A 21978-nucleotide genomic window follows, 5' to 3' on the forward strand; every position below is an offset into this window, starting at 1 on the left:
CCCACTTCAAAACTGTACAATGTGCCTTAGTAAGAGTCAGACGGCCACCCTACTGTACCTCCTCATACCCTTATTATTCCTCACCATTTCTATTGCTGCATTAACCATGTACCCAGCAGAAAATGCACCCTGTCCGACCACAGAAAGAAACATCAGGCTCCGAGCCAGGTTACCCCGTCTATATGAGCCCATCTGCCACAACAAGATCACTAATCCTCTCCCGAGATCCACCTCACGACACCCTAAAGTATGCCCCAACCTAACTACACACTGTAATAACTCCACCCAACCTAAACTCATCCCTATAACAATCCAGGACAGACCCAACACAACTATTCTATCCGGAGCCTTGATCAACGCTAGATCCCTAGTGGCCCACGCCATGGAAATAGCAGATACCTTATCCACCAACAACCTCCACCTCCTGGCAATTACCGAATCATGGCTGCACGAAGCAGCAGGCCCAGCACTTTCAATAGCCATCCCTGAAAACGATCAAATAATCAGAATGGACAGACCCAATAATAGAGGAGGCTGTCTGCCCATCATAGCAAAGACTCAATCACCTCTCAAATCTTGCAAGCTCCTCACTGCAAAATGACCCATCTCTAACCGCCGTACCTTAACCATTTACCTAATTTATAGGCCAACTGGCCCCATTGGCTCATTCGAGGCAGATCTATCCAGCCTCATAGTCAACAATACAAAAGAAACCTCTCAAATACTATTACTAGGCGACCTGAATCTTGGTTTGAATGACCCTGATGACAAATACAGCACAAGCTATAGCCAACATGCTAGCTGAACACGGACTAATCCAAAAAAGTACTCACCCCTACCCATAATAAAGGCAGGAACTTGGACTGGATCGCTACCATGAACTGCCATACCACCATCACCAAAACCACTCCTCAACACTGGACAGACCACTACCTCATTGACTTCATATTATCACTCAATAAAGAAGTCAGTAAAGAAAAAATCATGGCACCACCATTGCCCACTAGAGCAAATAAATATATAACTCCTGACAACCTCCTACCACTATTGCTGCCAACCCTTAATGCTCTCCCCGAAAACCTAGATCCAGAGTGCCTAGTAGAAAGCTATAAAAAGGCTATGAAGAAAGGACTAGACATCATTGCCCCTCTAAAACTGCAAAAAAGCAAACAACAAGCTCACCTGAAAGCCTGGTTCACCCCCCATTTGAAAGAACTAAGAATGCGCAGAAGGAAACTAGAAACTCAATGGCGCAATACCCCCACAGAAAAGAACACACTACAACTTAAGCTTTTCGCAAATAACTACAAAAAAGAAATCTTACTCACAAAAAAGAACCTATTTAATGAAAGAATCGAAAAATCCAGTTCCAACACCAGGGAACTATTTGCTATCCTAAGGGAATTGGAATCCCCTATACCCCCACCAGATAACATAACCAAAGACAAACAATGGTGCACCAGCGTCCAAAACGCCTTAACTAACAAAATCGAAATTCTCCAAACTAAAATCGCTCTAAAAAAAAAAAAAAAAAGACTCTCTAACCACCAACGAATCCTCTCCTAGCAATCATGCCAAAATAACTAACCCATCAGGCCCGAGTCTCTTCAGATTCGCTAAAGTCTCCATTCTAGAAACAGAAAGGGTTATCGCTTCACTCAAACCATCCAATTGCAAAGGCGACAACTGCCCACCCCCCCAGATAATCAAGGATGCTGCCAGGGATTTAGCCCCCTTTATAACCAAACTGATCAACGCATCCTTCTCCTCCAACACCATACCAAGCAATCTCAAAGAATCCTGGGTTCTGCCTCTCCTCAAGAAGCAAACCCTAGACCCCGCTATTCCCACTAATTACAGGCCCATCACCACAGTGCCGTTCCTGTTAAAGATAATAAACAGAGTAGCATACCTAGAAATCCAGCAATATCTAGAAACTCACAAACTCCTAGGTGCCCGCCAATCTGGATTCAGACCGCAGCACGGTACTGAGACAGCCTTAATTGATCTTAAAACCCAGATCAATGAGATTAACGACAAAGGAAACACGCCATGCTACTCCTCCTCGATCTGTCGGTGGCCTTCGACCTGGTAGATCACACAGTCCTGTGCGAACACCTGGCCCCGGCTGCCCACTTTTCGAAAGAGGCCATAGCCTGGATCCAATCATTCTTGGACAGTCGAACTATGAGTCTTCTCCTCACTAGCCTCAGCAGACCCCATCAAAATAACCTGCGGTGTACCCCAAGGCTCCTGTGTCTCCCCAACCCTCTACAACATCTTTACCAAGCCCCTATTTGACAAGTTGGACAGACTGGGTGTCACATACACTAATTACGCAGATGACACCCAGATCCTCATACCCCTTTCGGGCAATTTACGGCCTTGGTAAACAAAATATACCTCATCATTCAGGCATGGATGGCCACACACGGCCTATGCCAGAATGATGAAAAAACCGAAATCCTGCTCCTCGGCTCCAACGCCAACCTAAAAAAACACCATCACAGTTGCCAAAACAGTGAAAATTCTAGGCTTTCACATTGACTCAGCCTTGTCACTAAAAAAACAAGTAAACTCACAAGCATTCCTCTCCCAAGCTAGTGTATGGGAGCGAGGGGCCCCCAGGCCCCTCGCGCCGCACACTCCTCAGTACAAGGCTTGGACCACGTGCCTCCAGAATTGCTACCCATTCTGCACTCTGCTACCTGCCCCGTTACTGCTGTCCATTATCCCTCTCCTTTCTCCTCCCGCCTCCCTCTCGCTACTTAGCAGTTCACCCATGTCTGTCCCTTAGCGGCACTGGACTTCGTCTGTCATGATTTCCTCATCTGTGCCCCTGTTTCTGCCTGCCGCCTCCACATTCTGTGGTTATGTGTTCCTTTGTCCTGTCCCCCCCTTCCCTCTTCACTTCTGCCCTGTATTTGCAGCAGGAGCCTCCACTGGCTTCTCGAGGACGCCGCGCTCCTTCTCACCAACCTACCCTTGCCGCTTGCCGGGCCTGGTCTCTTTCTGCCTTTCTCTCAACCTTCTTATCTTGCCTTTTCTGCAGGTTCCCCTTTTTTCTACTCATTTTTCTGCCCTCTTAAGTGGAGTGGTTTCCACAGGCCCCAGGTCCCTCTAGCGGCCAAATGATGATTTGCTCCATGATGTCCCGTCACATGGAGCTGTATCCACTACTGCTCTGACATCCCCTGTCCTGTGCTTTGCCTAGTTGCACCCATACATTGTCCTCCTTCATCCCCTTGCTGTGTGTTGCACTTACCTACCTCCAACAACTATTTGACTTTGTAACCGTGCATTGTGTTGCATTTACCTACCTGCACCCACTGTTGACTTGATAGCGTGCTGTGTTTGCATTTACCTAGCTGCATTCACCGTTTACCTACCTTATCCCTGCATTGTGATGTAGCCTCCCCACTCCATAGGGAGAGGGTTTTCCATGTTGCATTTGACCTACCTTGTACCTGCACTTTTTCATCTTGTTTTACTTTTTGTTGTACCTGTGTACTCATCCGTCCTGCACTTCCCTCCTCTCCCCTTTCTTGATTAAGCACTTGCCCGCTGCGAATCGCCTTTGCGGCATAGTAGGAGCGCCTTTTGTTACTGATCGCCCTTTCCTCCCCCTCCTGCACTTCGCCTCCTCCACCTCACCCCTGTTCTTATTCTATAGCACTTGCACGTCCTGACAGACCTTTTAAGAACGTTTCTGTTTTTATTTTATCCCTTTTCCTCATCCCTCTCCCCTTGTCTTGATGCACCTTGAAACACAATTTGATGCATACTGCGCATTACAAATAACCAATAAATAAAAAATAAATCTGCAGCCCAACCTCTTTGTAAAGGCTTATTACAATGAGGCTGCCAGTCCCTGGAACTTCCTTCCTCCCAACTTGCCTTAGTGAAGGAACAAGGAGAGAGCCAGCAGGAATGGGAAAGACTGACATTTCAGTTTAGGGGATGTGGTAAAAGGCTTGATCACCCATTCCATGGGGGTCTCCCTCCAATGCCCAGTTCCTCCATGAGGGTCTCCTTCCAGTGCTCAGTTCTCATTGGGTCCCAGTAGTAGCGTCACAAGACTTTGGGGTATTGTAGGTAGAGGCCAGGGAGTTGAGCTGGGAATATTCCTCAATGTTCCTCTTGATCCTGCTTCATTTCACCCACAGGAGAACAGGTATGCCTCGGGTAAGTCATTAAAAAAAGGGCACCACTTATATCCATGCTTGAAAGTCACAACATTGGGTATTAGATGTACATCAATGAAACTCAACTTTAAATCAGAGTATTGGATACTGCTGGATATCTGGTCTCATATGTGCGCACTGAGGCCTTTGGGCGTGATGCGCGAAATAAGAAACAAAATAATAATAATACTCTAAGGCTCCATGTGAATAAGGCAGTCCATAATTAAATGCAAACAGCCCTCATCACATTTAAATAGAGGTCTTACTGCTCAGTGTGCCAATGTTCACTACTTTCCTGTTTCTCTAGGCCTCCAATCACCACACCTTCAAAGAAGTTCCAAAACGTGAAATCATTACTATCCCAAATCAATAGCGTCACCAAAGCCAGCTCCTGGGACCCTACGACCTCCGATGCCATCTCAACATCTTGCCATAGTCATCTCAGTGGTCTTTTCCTACAAGGTGTCCCGACATAGCATTTAATGACCTAGTCAAGGCAACATGTCAAAGAGCACGCGATACTGCATGCCTCGTGCTTGGAGAAAAGCGCGTGGATGTCGATAAAGAGTGTTGGATTCAAAGCTAGTCTCTTATGGCCATACACCAGCCCCAACAGGCCACTAGACACCTAAAGACGGCCCCTCAAACTAGGCTGTCTCATTTTCCAGCAAAATACTGGTGATTTAGGGTACGTTTACATATACAAAACAGAATCCTATAAAACACCATCTCCTAGCCTTACACTGTGAGGGTGAATTCAACAAGTATCATGCAAGAACTCACCCTCTAATATTCCTCCAAGCAGACGTTCTGCCCATGGCGACTGCTTCTTTTCTCCACACAGTAACTCTGCGTATCTGGGTCAAGACCCCGCCTGTATTTGCATTTTCCCTGACATGGCCTTATCCTTACCCCAAGAGTCTCAGCATGAGTTTGCCCGCAGGTTGCCGCCACCTTACTGCACTGCCTCCTGGCCGCCCCTTGCACTGGGGACTGTATCTGTACCCATACAGCCCCCCTCCCCAATTTTTCTTCTTTTTCTGCACTTATTCAGACTTAGCCAGTCTGCTGCATTAAACACAGAATTCATTTAGCTGCGCTCCTCTGCTCCGCACTTTCCACTCTCCCCCTTCCATGCACTTGTTCCCCTTTTCCCTTCCCATGCACTTGCGCGTTCTCAATGTCACTGGGCCTAGTAAGATCGTTTTTATGTTGTGCTGTGTTCTCCCTTGTTCCCCTCCCTTGCCGTGCTCTGAAACACTTGTGTACAAGCGCGATACAAATAAAATATCTCATATCCTAACCCTGCTCCATATGTGAGTCTCCTCGCACGGCTGGCTGTGTGGGCTCCACAGGATAGGGGCAGCCTTTAGGGATGAAAACAGCGATGCACAGAGAGAGGTTCACATGCATGAACACATGGGAACTAGGACAATGCACTTGCATGTGCCGCTTCAATCGTGTGATTGAAATAACACCTATTAAACGTGCACATGCCTTTTCATGCACAAACACATGACGCCATTCGGTGTCAAGTTATGCCACACCACGGCATACGCTCGGTGGCCACAATCTGCAGTGAGTCGCCCATGGCCTCCCGTCTGACTGCCCACAGACACCTCAGAGAGGTTGCAGCCTTCAAGGTATTCAGGCCTGCACGGGATCAGGGTCCAGTGAAGACGGCCATGCACCAAGAAGTGGCAACCACACCGCACAGCCCCAGCATTATCATGATGAAACACCTGTGGCATATCATATCACTAAGAATGTACATTTATTCTTTAAATGCGATCACGCTTTGGGCAACACGACCAGCCCAATGTTGTTGGGCGTTGGTCCTTGGCCCCCATGCGTGCCCGTGAGCCCCCAACCCGACAGAGCACACTCACACACGTCTGTCGGCTTCGGGCTCCCCGGTCGCTCTGCCGGCTTCCGGGAACGCCCCGTTTATTAAAGCTGCACGCGGCAACGTGCAACGTCACGCCGCCGCGTGCGCAGCCCTTGCGGGGCAACGCCACACTCCTCCTTTTTCAGGAGGAAACACAATTGCAACATTATTTAAACACGACATCACACAACAAAACAAACTGCCCGTCCTGAGCCCATGCCCCTTTAATGTCAGCCAACTGGGTCCCCTCACTCCAGATTACTCTCCAACTGTCCCAACACATACTCGCTGAGGTAAGCGGGTTTCCCTCGCCCAGCCCTCTGGGGGTACCTCCCGCTCACCTCCGGCACCAGCAGTCCATCAGCAGCAGCTCCTCGAACCGGAGAGGCCAGGGCATCGAGAGGGGGCCCATCATCCTCCGGTATCTCAGCGACACCAGGGTCCAGAGGGGGTTCAGTTCTCGAGTCCCCCAACTTCTTGAAGAAGCTGACGTTTCGGGTGACAGCCGATCGCCCATCTGAGGCCGTCACCATCGACCCCTTCACGGCGACCACATCCAGGGGCTCTGGTTCGTAAGGGAGGGACAGCTTCCCGTGAGGATGTCGGTTCCGGATGAGCACCTCATCCCCGGGTTCCAGCCGCTGGGGACGAAGACCCCGGCGCAAGTTCTCTTGGCTGATCCTGGCCAGTCGGTCGGCCTCAACCTGCTGGTCGTTGATCACACCGGGTTCTTTCTCCTGTACCTCTGGCAGTAGCCCCCGGGGGCATCGCCGGAATAACGCCTCCGCCGGGGCGACCCCAGTGGATGCGTGTGGAGTGGTGCGATACACTCTCAGGAATTGATACAAAGCCCGTTGGAGAGGCTGACCTTGTCCTTGCGCAATCCGAAATGTCTTGTTCAGCGTTCGCATCAGCCTTTCTGCGTCACCGTTGGCTCGAGGCCACAATGGGGATATCTTCCGATGTTTGACTCCACAGCTGGCTAGAAATTCTGAGAACCGCTCGCTTTGGAATGGCGACCCGTTGTCCGAGCATAGCGTCAGGGGAAATCCATGGGTTGCAAATACCTTTTCCACGGCGACTACCACATGCTCGAATGCCACCGACTCCACAAACTCCTCCTCGGGGTACCGGGAGTACTCATCAACTATGGCCAGAAAGTGGGTGCCCACGGACGTGGACCCAAAGTCCGCATGAACGACCTCCCAGGGCCTGGTCCCCCGAGGCATGGCTTCGATGGCCGGTTCTCTCTGCACCGGGGAGGCTGCCTGACACCATACGCAGGCTGCCACAAAGTCATCGACCCATTTCTCCAGCTCCGGGAACCAGACCTTCATCCGCAGCCTTGCCTTAGTCTTGGCGGCACCCTGATGCCCGTGATGGGCCAGAGTGATCACATCACCTACTTTGGAGTGTGGGACCACAATGCGATCCCCTCGGAGTAGGAGTCCCGACTCCGAGAATGACAGCTCGTCCTTCACTTTCCACAGTTGTTCAAGGGCGGTCTTCGCCTCATGGGTCCGCCCCGCGAGAGCTTCCAAGACGAACTTCCAGGATCCGCTCTGCATCGACTGCTTCAGTATTTGGAAGCACCCATCCTCGGCCGCTGCAGCCTCCAGCTCCGACAGGGGCATCGCATCTGCTCCTTCCACTACCATCCGGACATGGTCGTCCGCCTCTTCCGCGCAGGTGTCTCCCACCACCCCCCCACGCACTCCGGGATGCCGGGAGAGGTAGTCCGCTGTATTGTTAGCTCCTGGCCGGTACACCAGCGTGACCCCGTATTCAAGCAATGCGAGCATCCATCTCTCAATTCTGGCCAGGGGCTTTGAGGACGAGCCCGCCAGGATCGGGAGCAGGGGCTTGTGGTCAGTCACCACAGTCACCGGGCGCCCCAGCACATAGAGGCGAAAATGTCTGCATCCCCACAGGACCGCCAGGGCCTCCCGCTCAATCTGGGAGTAACGCTGCTCCGTTTCCGAGAGCGCTTTGCTGGCATACGCTACGGGACGGAGGCTTCCATCCCGGTCCACCTGAGTCAAGACCGCCCCCAGGCCAAACGGACTGGCATCGACCACGATCTCCGAGCGTAGTGCTGGGTCGAAAAACGCCATGGTGTCCTCCGTTGTTAAGGCGCTCTTGATGTCCTCGAACGCTGACTGCTCCAGTGGACCCCAGTGCCAGGCCGTCTCTTTCTTAGTAAGAGCTCTGAGCGGCTCAGACCTTGAGGCCAGGTTTTGGATGAACCGACCGCAGTAGGTCACCATGCCCAGAAAGCTTCTCACCTCCGACACCGATTCCGGGGGCTGTGCCCTCTTTATGTCCTGGACTTTCCGCGGGTCGGGTGACACTCCTCCCTCCTTAAACACGAACCCAAAGAATTCTATGGAGGGGCGCAGGAATTCGCACTTGTCCCTATGGAGGGTGAGGCCCAATGACTGCAGTCTCTCGAAAGTCTTGGCCAGGCGTTTCAGGTGGATCACCTCCGTGGTGGCAAACACCAAAATGTCATCACTGATGTTGAGTACCCCTTCAAGATCAGCAAGGGCACCTCGGATAATGTTCTGAAACACTTCCGCAGCCGACGACACCCCGAAGCTTAACCTCTTGTATCTGTAGAGTCCCCGGTGGGTGGTGAATGTTGTTATATACCGGGACTCCGGATGGAGGACAACTTGATGATACCCTGCTCTGAGGTCGAGCTTGGAGAAGAATCTGGCCCCTTGTACCTCAGCGATTATGTCGTCAATGGTCGGAGTCAGGTGTCGCTCCCTTTTGATGGCCTTGTTGGGCAGCCTCATGTCCACACAGATACGAACTGAGTCCGGCTGTTTTGGTTTTCTGGCCACGACAATGGGGGACACTCATGGTGTTGGGCCTTCCACTTTCTCGATGATGTCCAAGGCCACCAGGTTATCCAGCTCCTTGTCGACCTGCTCCCTCAGATGAAAGGGAACTCTCCGGTGTTTCAGGGCAATAAGTTGTACTGAATTATCAATGTGCAGCCTGACTGGATCACCGGTCATTCTCCCAATGCCGTTGAACAGGGCCGCGTACTTGTCAAGTAGATCGTTAATGTCCTCCAGGTATACTGAGTACGCAAAACGGACTATCCCGAGTGCCTCCGCAGCCGCACAGCTTAGCAGGGTGTTGTTGCTTATAGGGGTCACGTAGAACCGAGCCCTGATCATCGAGCCTTCATGTTCCACCTTTGCTACGAACGCCCCGTCCAGCGGTATAGGCTCAAGTCCACCAAAGGCGAATATGCGAGCTCTTGGCACAGCCAGATTGGGTGGCGGGTCAAGAGCGTCATAATGTCCCCTCGCCATGACATTGACAGATGCCCCTGTGTCCACCAACACAGGAACAGGCGAGCGGTTCACCTCCACCACGCACCTTGGCTGCCTCCTGCTTTTGCCTTTCAGGACTCCCATGCTTGAGACGAAAAAGATGTTCTCCTCCTCCTCTTCTTCAGCCCCCTCCATCTGGGTCTTCTCTTCCGCTTGATCTACCTGGGCCACGTTGGATGGCCGGTTTTGGCGCGGGGTCCAGATCCGGGCAGGGCCTCTCGGTACCATAACAGGGAGAGCCGATTTACACACTCTTGAGAAGTGATCAGGCAGTCCACATCGGCCACATGTTCTTCCTGCGGCTGGGCACTCTGTTGTGTGGGGGAGGTCATAGCCACACTTCTGACATGACTCCCCTGATCTTCCGGCTCTGTCTCGGGGGCTTCCACCAGGCCTTCTTATTCCTCGGCCGCCCCGCCAAACAGCGCACCCCTCTTCGGCCTTGATTGAGCGTGATCCCGCCTCCATTTTGTTTGCCCGTGCCTCGGCCACTTCGTGACATCGACCCAGTTCTAGTATGCGGGGCAGAGTGATCCCCGGCTCTCTGAGGACCTGTCTCCTCAGTTTGCCGGAGGAGCATGCTTGGATCAGCATTGTTCGTATCCTATCATCCGCGTCCCCCACGCACACCCTTGGGAAAGGCGGCGCAGGCGGCCGTAAAAAGTGTCCAGGGTCTCATCATCCTTTTGTTTGGCCGACAGCATGACAAACCTCTCGAAGTCCACGTTGGCGAGGGGAAGGAAATGTGCGAGGAGAGCCGCTTTGGCCTCACCATAGGTCTGGTCAGCCGGTGTCAGCGACTCGAAGATCTCCTGAACCGCGGCTCCCGCTGAGTACAGTATGGTGGCCACCATGCTGTCGTCGTCCGTCACCCGAGCAGCCCTAAAGTACATGTCCAGGCGGGCCACCCACCTCCTCCATCGGGGCCCAGGCTGGACGGGGGGCCCGTTGGATCAAATTCTGGTATCGGTTGTAGGGCGGCCTGGGCTCTCGCTTGAGCCATGATGGGAGCCCCTTGTGGAGCGGCTGGTTGCGCTCCTAGTAGTGCCTGGGCTGCAGACGCCTGATTCCCCGGTGGCAACGGTTGCAGTGCTGCAGGCTGTTGCACTGGATGCTGTGGGCCCTGCTGAGGCTGGGCCGCCTGACCTTCGTCCTGAGAGTCTTCCACAGGATCCGCAGCGTCACCGTCCTGGTCGCTGTCGTACATGAAATTGAGCGCACAGGCACACCCACTTCAAGTCCTGGGGCCGCAACTCAGATTCCCACCATCACCATGCAGGTGGATTCACCCCCATGCCCGGCACAGCAATGGTCCACCTTGGAGAACGGAGACGACGGTGAAGTGTGTCCCCTTCACTGAGCACCACCAAAGAGTCTTGCACACAAGGAAGCACCAACTGCCACTACCTTGTGATGATGAAGAGGATCAAGAGAGTGTGTCCTGATGATGAAAGGGCGAGGAAGTGCCTTGTCGCCACCTTGCAGCAATGCACCGCAATGTAGAGGTCCCAAAAATTAAGCTATGTGGGTGGACTGGACTAAGCAGGCCCTGCCATAGTAGCCCTTGTCCTAGCTTACACTCGACGTAACGGTCCCAAAATATGAGTGAAACACACAAATTAGGTATGGGCGTGCAGGTTATGCAGTCTGCTACCATGAAATCCAAAAATTAGACCCGGATCACCTTCTCGTTCCAAACCGGAGCCCCGAGAAGTTCCGCGGCCTTGTGTCCAAAATGGCCGCCAGCCGGGTGTGCGGTCCGCAGCCACGGCGTGAAACGAAACGTCCGTGAACGTTCCGTTATGAGGAAAAATTCCGGAAGCCTTTCACCGCCGGGCCCGGGCATCCGTCACCACTCGTCGCCACTGTTGGGGGTTGGTCCTTGGCCCCCCCATGCGTGCCCGTGAGCCCCCAACCCGACAGAGCACACTCACACACGTCTGTCGGCTTCGGGCTCCCCGGTCGCTCTGCCGGCTTCCGGGAACGCCCCGTTTATTAAAGCTGCACGCGGCGACGTGCAACGTCACGCCGCCGCGTGCGCAGCCCTTGCGGGGCAACGCCACAAATGTGCTCTCGATTACACCAGTTCCTGCTCTTTTTAGATCAGCTGCTTGTGTGAGAAAAGGGAGGGGCGGAGGGGGGCCCCAATGTCTCCCCATATCCTCTCCTGCAGCCTGGCCGCCAGGCTGCACTGCTCAGGGCCTGGTATACAGGCTATACTGACGGCAAGGGCCCCTGGAGCTTCACAGAGCCACGTTACACGTAGAGCACACGAACCTCTCACCACCCGAAGGCCAGAGCCACCTCTGCAGGCGAGGGGGGCCTGGACACCACTGTATTGACAGCTGCCGCCTGCCGTCACCGTCACGTGACTCTTGCTTCTCACCGCGCATGCGCACGAATATAGTGTCTCCCCATTGGCTTTCTGTTTGCGACAGCCTCCCTCTGAGCAGACGGAAGAATATAAGACCTCCCAATTGACCCCATTTCGCGACATCTTCCCTTTCTGAGCATGCGTAAGGATATAGTGTCTCCCCATTGGCCTTCCGTTCGCAACATCCTCCCTCTGAGCATGAGCAAGAATATAATTCCTCCCAATTGGCCCCCTTTCGTGACATCCTCCCTTTCTGAGCATGCGCAAGGATATAGTGTCTCCCCATAGGCATAGTCAAAGGCCAATAGAGTCCCGTTGAGAATGTGCCGGTGGTTAGTGTTTTTACAGTGAGCACGCTCTTACTCTGCATCCTCGCTATGGGCAATTAACCTCTCCTTAATAGGGGATCTGCGTGGAGCAGCTGCTTCCATCTGTCATAAGCATTCCATCCACCATAGAAGACACAGGGACTCATTACGAGTTCGGTGGGATTCAGATTGTAAATCCACTGGCACACTGCCCAATGGAATTACTGTTACCACCACCCAATGGATTACAAGTGGTGGTGGCAGCGTTAGTCCCATTAATTTGGAGTCCAGAGGACTCCATGGTTGATTTCAGCAGAATTATTTCAGAGGAAAGTGGAGGATTTACCTCCAGCGTGATGCACGAGGTAAATCACCCACTCCAGGCCCCCATAGGGCTCAATGGGAATGGGGAGGATGCAAACAACGGGCCGTTAATGACGGGTCCATTGTTTGCATCCTGGTCTGCTCATGGGACCCGCTAAGGATGCCTACAAGGAGACCTCGTAATGAGGCGGTAGGGGGTTAATGGGGCCGGCAGCTCTACCGGCCCCCTACCACCAGGGTCGTAATGACCCCCCATGAATACCCTCAGTACAAGGCTTGGACCACGTGCCTCCGGTAGTGGGTTCGCCCCCTGCCCTTATGTAATGTTAACCACGGTTGACAACTGCATAGATGGGACCACTGAGCAGGACACGGGGCATCCATCTTTTGTGCCCCCTTTCGACTCCATCTTGGTAAACAGGCCTCGCTGCGATATTACAACAAGGCCCAGCTCCCCTTCGATCGCAGCAGCCAAGGACACAGACACACAAGGCGCGCAGGCAGCTGGCTGGCCCCCACCCTTGCTCCCCCTCTGCAAAGGAAAGCTCAGCGATCCCATTCTCACGCTGAAGCTGGAGAAATTTGCAACAACTAATACGATACAGTATTCTTCCTCTGAGATCACTGCCTGCATGAGAACCGACATGTGAACCAGCATGAGCTAAGCACTTTTGCTTGTTCGTCTCCATAAACGTACAAGTCACCCACCACCACCTAGAGTAACTTACTGCCATCCTGACCCTGTGCCCCCACGAGGTATCCCTTTCAAGTGCCAGACCCTCGCCTGCGCTGCGAAACCCACCCACGACTAACTGTTCAACTTTACCATAGTATATTTTTACTTATATTAACAAAAGTCCAAGGTTTGAGACTTGTGTGTAACACCGCCTGATTCTTTAGTAAATGCATAATAAAGGTCAAGGCCTCCAATTAAAGCCATGGATGACCTAAGTGTACTGACAATAAGGTTTTATGTGTAATCTTTTGTAGAGATGTAACAATAGCATAAAATGTTTATATATTTTGTAATTTAGAAACATACAATGTAAAATGTTAGGTTAGGTAGTGACCACAGCCTCAACTCAACACGACCTTCACCCATGTGAAGCACAAAATGTCTGACGTCCATCATCTCGTCAGCCAATCAGCCAAACAGGAGGAAGAGATGCCAAACACACCTACGCACCACACCGCCTGGCCAATCGGATCCACTTAGTGTTTTTTGTTAGACTTGTTTTTAAATGATATAAAAGTGTGTATTAATGATGATGATGCAGAGAGTGCTTTGTGATATTTCTAAGCTTAAGAAATAAATCCTACCTTGAACTCTCGCAGCCGGTCGTCTGCGCCTCATTCCCGGACATGGGTTGTGTTGGTTATTTTATTCTCTATTGCACATTGTCAGTCGGGGTAGGCACTAACACTAGCTGCATCATCATCGCCAACGCCCTAATACTGTCCAGACTCGACTACTGTAACGCCATGTACCTGGGAGGCAACAAATACATAACTTCAAACGCTGCAAAACAACGCACTCAGAACAGCCCTTAGCTTACCCTCCAAGGAACACAAATGGCTCAAAATCTGTGACCGCATCTCACTCAAAACGGCATCACTCACCTTCAAATGCTTAAATAACGCAGCCCCCACCTATCTCGCAACCAGAATAGTAAAAAGAACTTCCACCCGCCCCACCAGAATGATTAACTCTTACTGCCTACAGGTACCCAAATTCAGACAAAAGAAAACGGGCGGTAGTAGCTTCCCTGTCATGGCAGCCCAACATTGGAATGCTCTCCCACTCAACATCAGGACAGACCAATCCTACTACAGCTTCAGGCGAAACACTATCACCTGGTTACGATCCAATGATCCCCATGACTGAACCGTGCCCTCTTCACTAACATTCCCTAGCCAACCTGACTGTATAGATGTACATTCCTCAACTAACCTGCCGAAATGTAATTTCACTGTATGTATATATGCCCTCTCACCAGATTCTACAAAATGTAATGCTCTGCTTTATACTCAATTGTGCCTTCCCTTGCAACTAAGCTTTTATGTAATCTTATCCTCCTGTTCTCTGTTGCGCCCTGTTACCTCTGGGTTTTGCGCGCCATATTAAACAAACAAACAAACATAACCTTTAACAATGTCTTAGGAGTTACATCTCAGTGGCCATGTAGGACGAGAATCTATACAGGCCTCATCTATTGACTGTCTGTGGTTAGTGTTGCGATCCTCTTCAAGAAGTAACGCCTTACCAATTTATTTGAGGATTGGCAGCAACTCCATGAGGACAGCACTCTCCCCCCTCCTTGTGACATCAGTTCTCCAGCCAGTAACCCGTCTGGTTCAACACTGATGCGTACTTCCGCGATTTTCAATGCTTTTGCGGGGAAGAAAAAACAAATAATATAAGACCACGCCTAGGCACTGCATTCTTTAGCAACATTCAATCTTACGCACGAGACGCATTCCTTGGACTCCAAATAATAACTAAATCATCACTTCCATGAATATTTGGCAACTAATCATCACCTGCATGACATCTGCATGAACCTTCTTGGGAATCCGGCAATTGACATTTCCAAAGAAAACCTGTGGATATCTTTGGTGATTTGAATGAACAGTAAGGGCGTGACCAATACTTAAATGAATGTCAAGGAAGATCCAAAATAGCCTCAATCAATACAGTCAGACTATTGCTACCCATTCTGCACTCTGCTACCTGCCCCGTTACTGCTGTCCATTATCCCTCTCCTTTCTCCTCCCGCCTCCCTCTCGCTACTTAGCAGTTCACCCATGTCTGTCCCTTAGCGGCACTGGACTTCGTCTGTCATGATTTCCTCATCTGTGCCCCTGTTTCTGCCTGCCGCCTCCACATTCTGTGGTTATGTGTTCCTTTGTCCTGTCCCCCCCTTCCCTCTTCACTTCTGCCCTGTATTTGCAGCTGGAGCCTCCACTGGCTTCTCGAGGACGCCGCGCTCCTTCTCACCAACCTACCCTTGCCGCTTGCCGGGCCTGGTCTCTTTCTGCCTTTCTCTCAACCTTCTTATCTTGCCTCGCTGCCGTACACTGGAACACCCTCCCTAGCTCCCTGCGCTCTGAACCCTCACTGACCGCCTTTCGGAAAACCCTGAAAACGACCCTGTTCATCTAACAATTACATGGCCTAGCCCTCATAATTGTATTGTATGATGTATTATGTGATATATCTGATCACAGGTCACTGCCTTAATGTAACCCAAGGCACAACCTGCTCACATTGTAACTAAGTCTTCCTGCAAGTAACAGTGCCACAATGCCCCTGGGCTGCCTGCGCGCTATATAAATTTAATAAATAAATAAATAAATAGCCGTTTCTGCGGGTTCCCCTTTTTTCTACTCATTTTTCTGCCCTCTTACGTGGAGTGGTTTCCACTGCCCCCAGGTCCCTCTAGCGGCCAAATGATGCTTTGCACCATGATGTCCCCTTCACATGGAGCTGTATCCACTACTGCTCTGACATCCCCTGTCCTGTGCTTTGCCTAGTTGCACCCATACATTGTCCTCCTTCATCCCCTTGCTGTGTGTTGCACTTACCTACCTCCAACAACTATTTGACTTTGTAACCGTGCATTGTGTTGCATTTACCTACCTGCACCCACTGTTGACTTGATAGCGTGCTGTGTTTGCATTTACCTAGCTGCATTCCCTTTTTACCTACCTTATCCCTGCATTGTGATGTAGCCTCCCCACTCCATAGGGAGAGGGTTTTCCATGTTGCATTTGACCTACCTTGTACCTGCACTTTTTCCATCTTGTTTTTCTTTTTGTAGTACCTCTGTACTCATCCGTCCTGCACTTCCCTCCTATCCCCTTTCTTGATTAAGCACTTGCCCGCTGCGAATCGCCTTTGCGGCATAGTAGGAGCGCCTTTTGTTACTGATCGCCCTTTCCTCCCCCTCCTGCACTTCCCCTCCTCCACCTCACCCCTGTTCTTATTCTATTGCACTTGCACGTCCTGACAGACCTTTTAAGAACGTTTCTGTTTTTATTTTATCCCTTTTCCTCATCCCTCTCCCCTTGTCTTGATGCACCTTGAAACACAATTTGATGCATACTGCGCATTACAAATAACCAATAAATAAAAAATAAATCTGCAGCCCAACCTCTTTGTAAAGGCTTATTACAATGAGGCTGCCAGTCCCTGGAACTTCCTTCCTCCCAACTTGCCTTAGTGAAGGAACAAGGAGAGCGCCAGCAGGAATGGGAAAGACTGACATTTCAGTTTACAAGGGAATGTGGTAAAAGGCTTTATCACCCATTCCATGGGGGTCTCCCTCCAATGCCCAGTTCCTCCATGAGGGTCTCCCTCCAGTGCTCAGTTCTCATTGGGTCCCAGTAGTAGCGTCGCAAGACTTTGGGGTATTGTAGGTAGAGGCCAGGGAGTTGAGCTGGGAATATTCCTCAATGTTCCTCTTGATCCTGCTTCATTTCACCCACAGGAGAACAGGTATGCCTCGGGTAAGTCATTAAAAAAGGGCACCACTTATATCCATGCTTGAAAGTCACAACATTGGGTATTAGATGTACATCAATGAAACTCAACTTTAAATCAGAGTATTGGATACTGCTGGATATCTGGTCTCATATGTGCGCACTGAGGCCTTTGGGCGTGATGCGCGAAATAAGAAACAAAATAATTATAATACTCTAAGGCTGCATGTGAATAAGGCAGTCCATAATTAAATTCAAACAGCCCTCATCACATTTAAATAGAGGTCTTACTGCTCAGTGTGACAATGTTCACTACTTTCCTGTTTCTCTAGGCCTCCAATCACCACACCTTCAAAGAAGTTCCAAAACGTGAAATCATTACTATCACAAATCAATAGCGTCACCAAAGCCAGCTCCTGGGACCCTACGACCTCCGATAACATCTTGCCATTGTCATCTCAGTGGTCTTTTCCTACAAGGACTCCCGACATAGCATTTAATGACATAGTCAAGGCAACATGTCAAAGAGCACGCTATACTGCATGCCTCGTGCTTGGAGAAAAGCGTGTGGATGTCGATAAAGAGTGTTGGATTCAAAGCTAGTCTCTCATGGCCATACACCAGCCCCAACAGGCCACTAGACACCTAAAGACGGCCCCTCAAACTAGGCTGTCTCATTTTCCAGCAAAATACTGGTGATTTAGGGTACGTTTACATATACAAAACAGAATCCTATAAAACACCATCTCCTAGCCTTACACTGTGAGGGTGAATTCAACAAGTATCATGCAAGAACTCACCCTCTAATATTCCTCCAAGCAGACGTTCTGCCCATGGCGACTGCTTCTTTTCTCCACACAGTAACTCTGCGTATCTGGGACAAGACCCCGCCTGTATTTGCATTTTCCCTGACATGGCTTAATCCTTACCCCAAGAGTCTCAGCATGAGTTTGCCCGCAGGTTGCCGCCACCTTCCTGCACTGCCTCCTGGCCGCCCCTTGCACTGGGGACTGTATCTGTACCCATACAGCCCCCCTCCCCAATTTTTCTTCTTTTTCTGCACTTATTCAGACTTAGCCAGTCTGCTGCATTAAACACAGAATTTATTTAGCTGCGCTCCTCTGCTCCGCACTTTCCACTCTCCCCCTTTCATGCACTTGTTCCCCTTTTCCCTTCCCCATGCACTTGCGCGTTCTCAATGTCACTGGGCCTAGTAAGATCGTTTTTATGTTGTGTTGTGTTCTCCCTTGTTCCCCTCCCTTGCCGTGCTCTGAAACACTTGTGTACAAGCGCGATACAAATAAAATATCATCTCATATCCTAACCCTGCTCCACATGCGAGTCTCCTCGCACGGCTGGCTGTGTGGGCTCCACAGGATAGGGGCAGCCTTTAGGAATGAAAACAGCGATGCACAGAGAGAGGTTCACGTGCATGAACACATGGGAACTAGGACAATGCACTTGCATGTGCCGCTTCAATCGTGTGATTGAAATAACACCTATTAAACGTGCACATGCCTTTTCATGCACAAACACATGACGCCATTCGGTGTCAAGTTATGCCACACCACGGCATACGCTCGGTGGCCACAATCTGCAGTGAGTCGCCCATGGCCTCCCGTCTGACTGCCCACAGACACCTCAGAGAGGTTGCAGCCTTCGAGGTATTCAGGCCTGCACGGGATCAGGGTCCAGTGAAGACGGCCATGCACCAAGAAGTGGCAACCACACCGCACAGCCCCAGCATTATCATGATGAGACACCTGTGGCATATCATATCACTAATGTTATCACGCTTTGGGCAACACGACCAGGCCAATGTGCTCTCGATTACACCAGTTCCTGCTCTTTTTAGATCAGCTGCTTGTGTGAGAAAAGGGAGGGGCCGAGGGGGGCCCCAATGTCTCCCCATATCCTCTCCTGCAGCCTGGCCGCCAGGCTGCACTGCTCAGGGCCTGGTATACAGGCTATACTGACGGCAAGGGCCCCCGGAGCTTCACAGAGCCACGTTACACGTAGAGCACACGAACCTCTCACCACCCGAAGGCCAGAGCCACCTCTGCAGGCGAGGAGGGGCCTGGACACCACTGTATTGACAGCTGCCGCCTGCCGTCACGTGACTCTTGCTTCTCACCGCGCATGCGCACGGATATAGTGTCTCCCCATTGGCTTTCTGTTTGCGACATCCTCCCTCTGAGCATGATCAAGAATATAATACCTCCCAATTGGCCTCCCTTTCGCGACATCCTCCCTCTCTGTGCATGCGCAAGGATATCGTGTCTCCCCATTGGCTTTCTGTTTGCGACAGCCTCCCTCTGAGCATGATCAAGAATATAATACCTCCCAATTGGCCTCCCTTTCGCGACATCCTCCCTCTCTGAGCATGCGCAAGGATATCGTGTCTCCCCATTGGCCTTCTGTTCGCGACATCCTCCCTCTGAGCATGCGCAAGAATACATTACCTCCCGATTGGCCTCCCTTTCGCGACATCCTCCCTCTCTGAGCATGCGCAAGGATATCGTGTCTCCCCATTGGCCTTCTGTTCGCGACATCCTCCCTCTGAGCATGCGCAAGAATACATTACCTCCCGATTGGCCTCCCTTTCGCGACATCCTCCCTCTCTGAGCGTGCGCAAGGATATAGTGTCTCCCCATTGGCTTTCCGTTCGCGACATCCTCCCTCTGAGCATGCGCAAGAATATAATACCTCCCAATTGGCCTCCCTTTCGCGACATCCTCCCTCTCTGAGCATGCGCAAGAATATCGTGTCTCCCCATTGGCATAGTCAAGGGCCAATAGGGTCCCGTTGAGAATGTGCCGGTGGTTAGTGTGTTTACAGTGAGCGCGCTCTTACTCTGCATCCTTGCTATGCGCAAGTAACCTCTCCTTAATAGGGGATCTCCGTGGAGCAGCTGCTTCTATCTGTCATACGCATTCCATCCACCATAGAAGACACAGGGACTCATTACGAGTTCGGTGGGATTCAGATTGTAAATCCACTGGCACACTGCCTTTTGTATGTGCTGGGGGTCGGCCTCCAGCCGTCACACACACATACAGCCACACACACCCATGCATGCAAGGAAGACACGCCGGAGACGTGCGATGGCTCCGGTCTCCGGCGCGAACTGCCGGGCACCGCCTTTATTGAACTAACGCGCATGCGCGAGCCCCTTAGCTGCTCGCGCATGCCTACTTCGTGTACGCAGTACACAACATCCCTCCTTTTCCCCGGAAACAAACAATTAACACTTCCTTGCAGAAACAACAACAATTAACAACGGACTGCAGAAGTACAACCAGGTTCCTTCTTCGGATTTGCAACAACACCTTTCCCCGCCTATGGTGCAGGGTCCATGATGAAGTCTCTGAACCTCTGGGGAAGTCGTCGTCCGGCCCTGCTCGGGTACCGTGGAGCCCCGTCACCAGGGGCCTCCGATGTCTCGTGATCTGCAGTTGGGGTAGCTTCTTCCACCCTTGTCTCTTCCCCTTGTTCCGGGACTTGTTCTGCTGTTGCCTCGTCACTAGCGGCCTTGATGCGCTTGAAAAACGACACGTTTCTGGTGACGGTTCCTCTGGCATTGGCTGCGGTGACCATTGTACCTTTCACATGTGTTACCCCCAGTGGTTGGGTCTCGTACGTTGTCGACAGCTTTCCTTCTGCTCTTCTGTTTCGTACCAACACGGTATCCCCAACCGCGATCTGTTTTTCTGGCAGTCTCCTCCGCGCTGTTTCATTCTCGTTTCTCCATGACCTTTCTAGTTGTACTTGGTCATTGTCGATCACTCCTGGTTGTCTCCCCTCTGACTCCGGTATGAGTCCTCTTGGGATCCTCTTGAAAAGTGCCTCCGCAGGGGCTATTCCAGTTGATCGATGCGGTTTTGTGCGACACTCCCGGAGAAAGTCGAACAAATTCCGTCGGAGGTCTTCACCTCCATTTTCGGATATGCAAAACACCTTGTTTAGTGTCTGCATGAAGCGCTCCACTTCTCCATTGGCTCTTGGCCATAGTGGGGTGACCTTTCGGTGTTTTATGCCTCTCTCTTCGCAGTATCGAGCAAACGATTGTCCTTGGAAAGGTGACCCATTGTCGGAACATAACTTGAGGGGAAAACCATGGGTAGCAAATATCTTGTCCAAGGCCAGGGTGGTGTGGTCAGTGGCCTGGGACTCGACCAGTTCCACCTCTGGTTATCGGGACCATTGGTCAGTCACTACTAGGAAGTGTAGCCCTCTTCCGGTAGAGCCAAAATCGGCATGTACTGTCCCCCAGGGTGAATCGCTCCTTGCCATGGTCTGAATCGGGGGTCCCTTCTCCGCCGGGCTCGTTGCTTGGCACGGGATGCATGCCCTTACATACTCTTCCACTCTCTTTTCCAGTTCGGGGAACCAAACTTTGAGTCTGAGACGTGCCTTCATTCTGGTCATCCCTTGGTGTCCGTTGTGTGCCAACTGAAGGACCTTCGGCACGAGTGACCTGGGGATCACAATCCGGTGCCCTCTCAGCAGGAGACCATCGGCAATCACTGACAGTTCCTGTCGTGCACCCCAGAGCAATTGCAAGTCCCTTTGCGTTTCTGCGTTTCTTCGGGCATTGTTCAGAAGGAGCTCCCGCCATGCTCCTGTGGCTACCGCACCTTTCACTCTCAGAAACGCCTCATCCGAGTTCGATTCGTTGGCAATTTCTTGTCTTGTCAAAGCAATGGGAAGCGCCGACTCGACGACCGTGTGAATGGTGTCCATGCAGTTTGCAACCTCCGTAGTGTCTCTGGGTCTTCCTGCGCCGGGGTGGCGAGACAAAAAAGTCTGCAGGGTTGTGCGTACCTGGGCGGTATACCAGCTTCACCCCGTACTCCATGAGGGATAGCATCCACCTCTCTATCCGAGGTGGCGGTTTGGATGAAGCGCCAGCCAGAATGGGCAGTAGGGGCTTGTGGTCCGTCACCACAACAACAGGTTTCCCCAGAATATATAATCTAAAATGTTTACAGCCCCATAGTATTGCGAGGGCTTCGCGTTCAATTTGAGAATATCTTCTCTCTGTGTCTGTAAGAGCCTTGCTGGCGTA

At 51.4% G+C, this 21978-nt stretch overlaps 1 protein-coding gene across 5 annotated transcripts in view; it reads right to left on the minus strand.

Moving 5' to 3' along the window:
* Positions 1 to 19056, minus strand: part of LOC138516946 (zinc finger protein 135-like) — a 34963-nt gene extending 15907 nt beyond the window's left edge. For 2 of the 5 annotated variants that reach the window (XR_011282331.1, XM_069632422.1), the window contains exons 1-3: positions 18941 to 19056; positions 14693 to 14817; positions 13749 to 13916 (exon numbers count right to left, since the gene is read on the minus strand). The gene's annotated coding sequence lies outside the window, so the exon portion shown is untranslated. The other 3 variants (XM_069632424.1, XM_069632423.1, XM_069632425.1) reach the window with 3 other exon arrangements.
* Between the last annotated feature and the right edge of the window lie 2922 nt (positions 19057 to 21978).

Source organism: Ambystoma mexicanum, chromosome 6q, assembly GCF_040938575.1.
Source record: "Ambystoma mexicanum isolate Mex_15411 chromosome 6q, UKY_AmexF1_1, whole genome shotgun sequence".
NCBI classification, from domain to species: Eukaryota; Metazoa; Chordata; class Amphibia; order Caudata; family Ambystomatidae; genus Ambystoma; species Ambystoma mexicanum.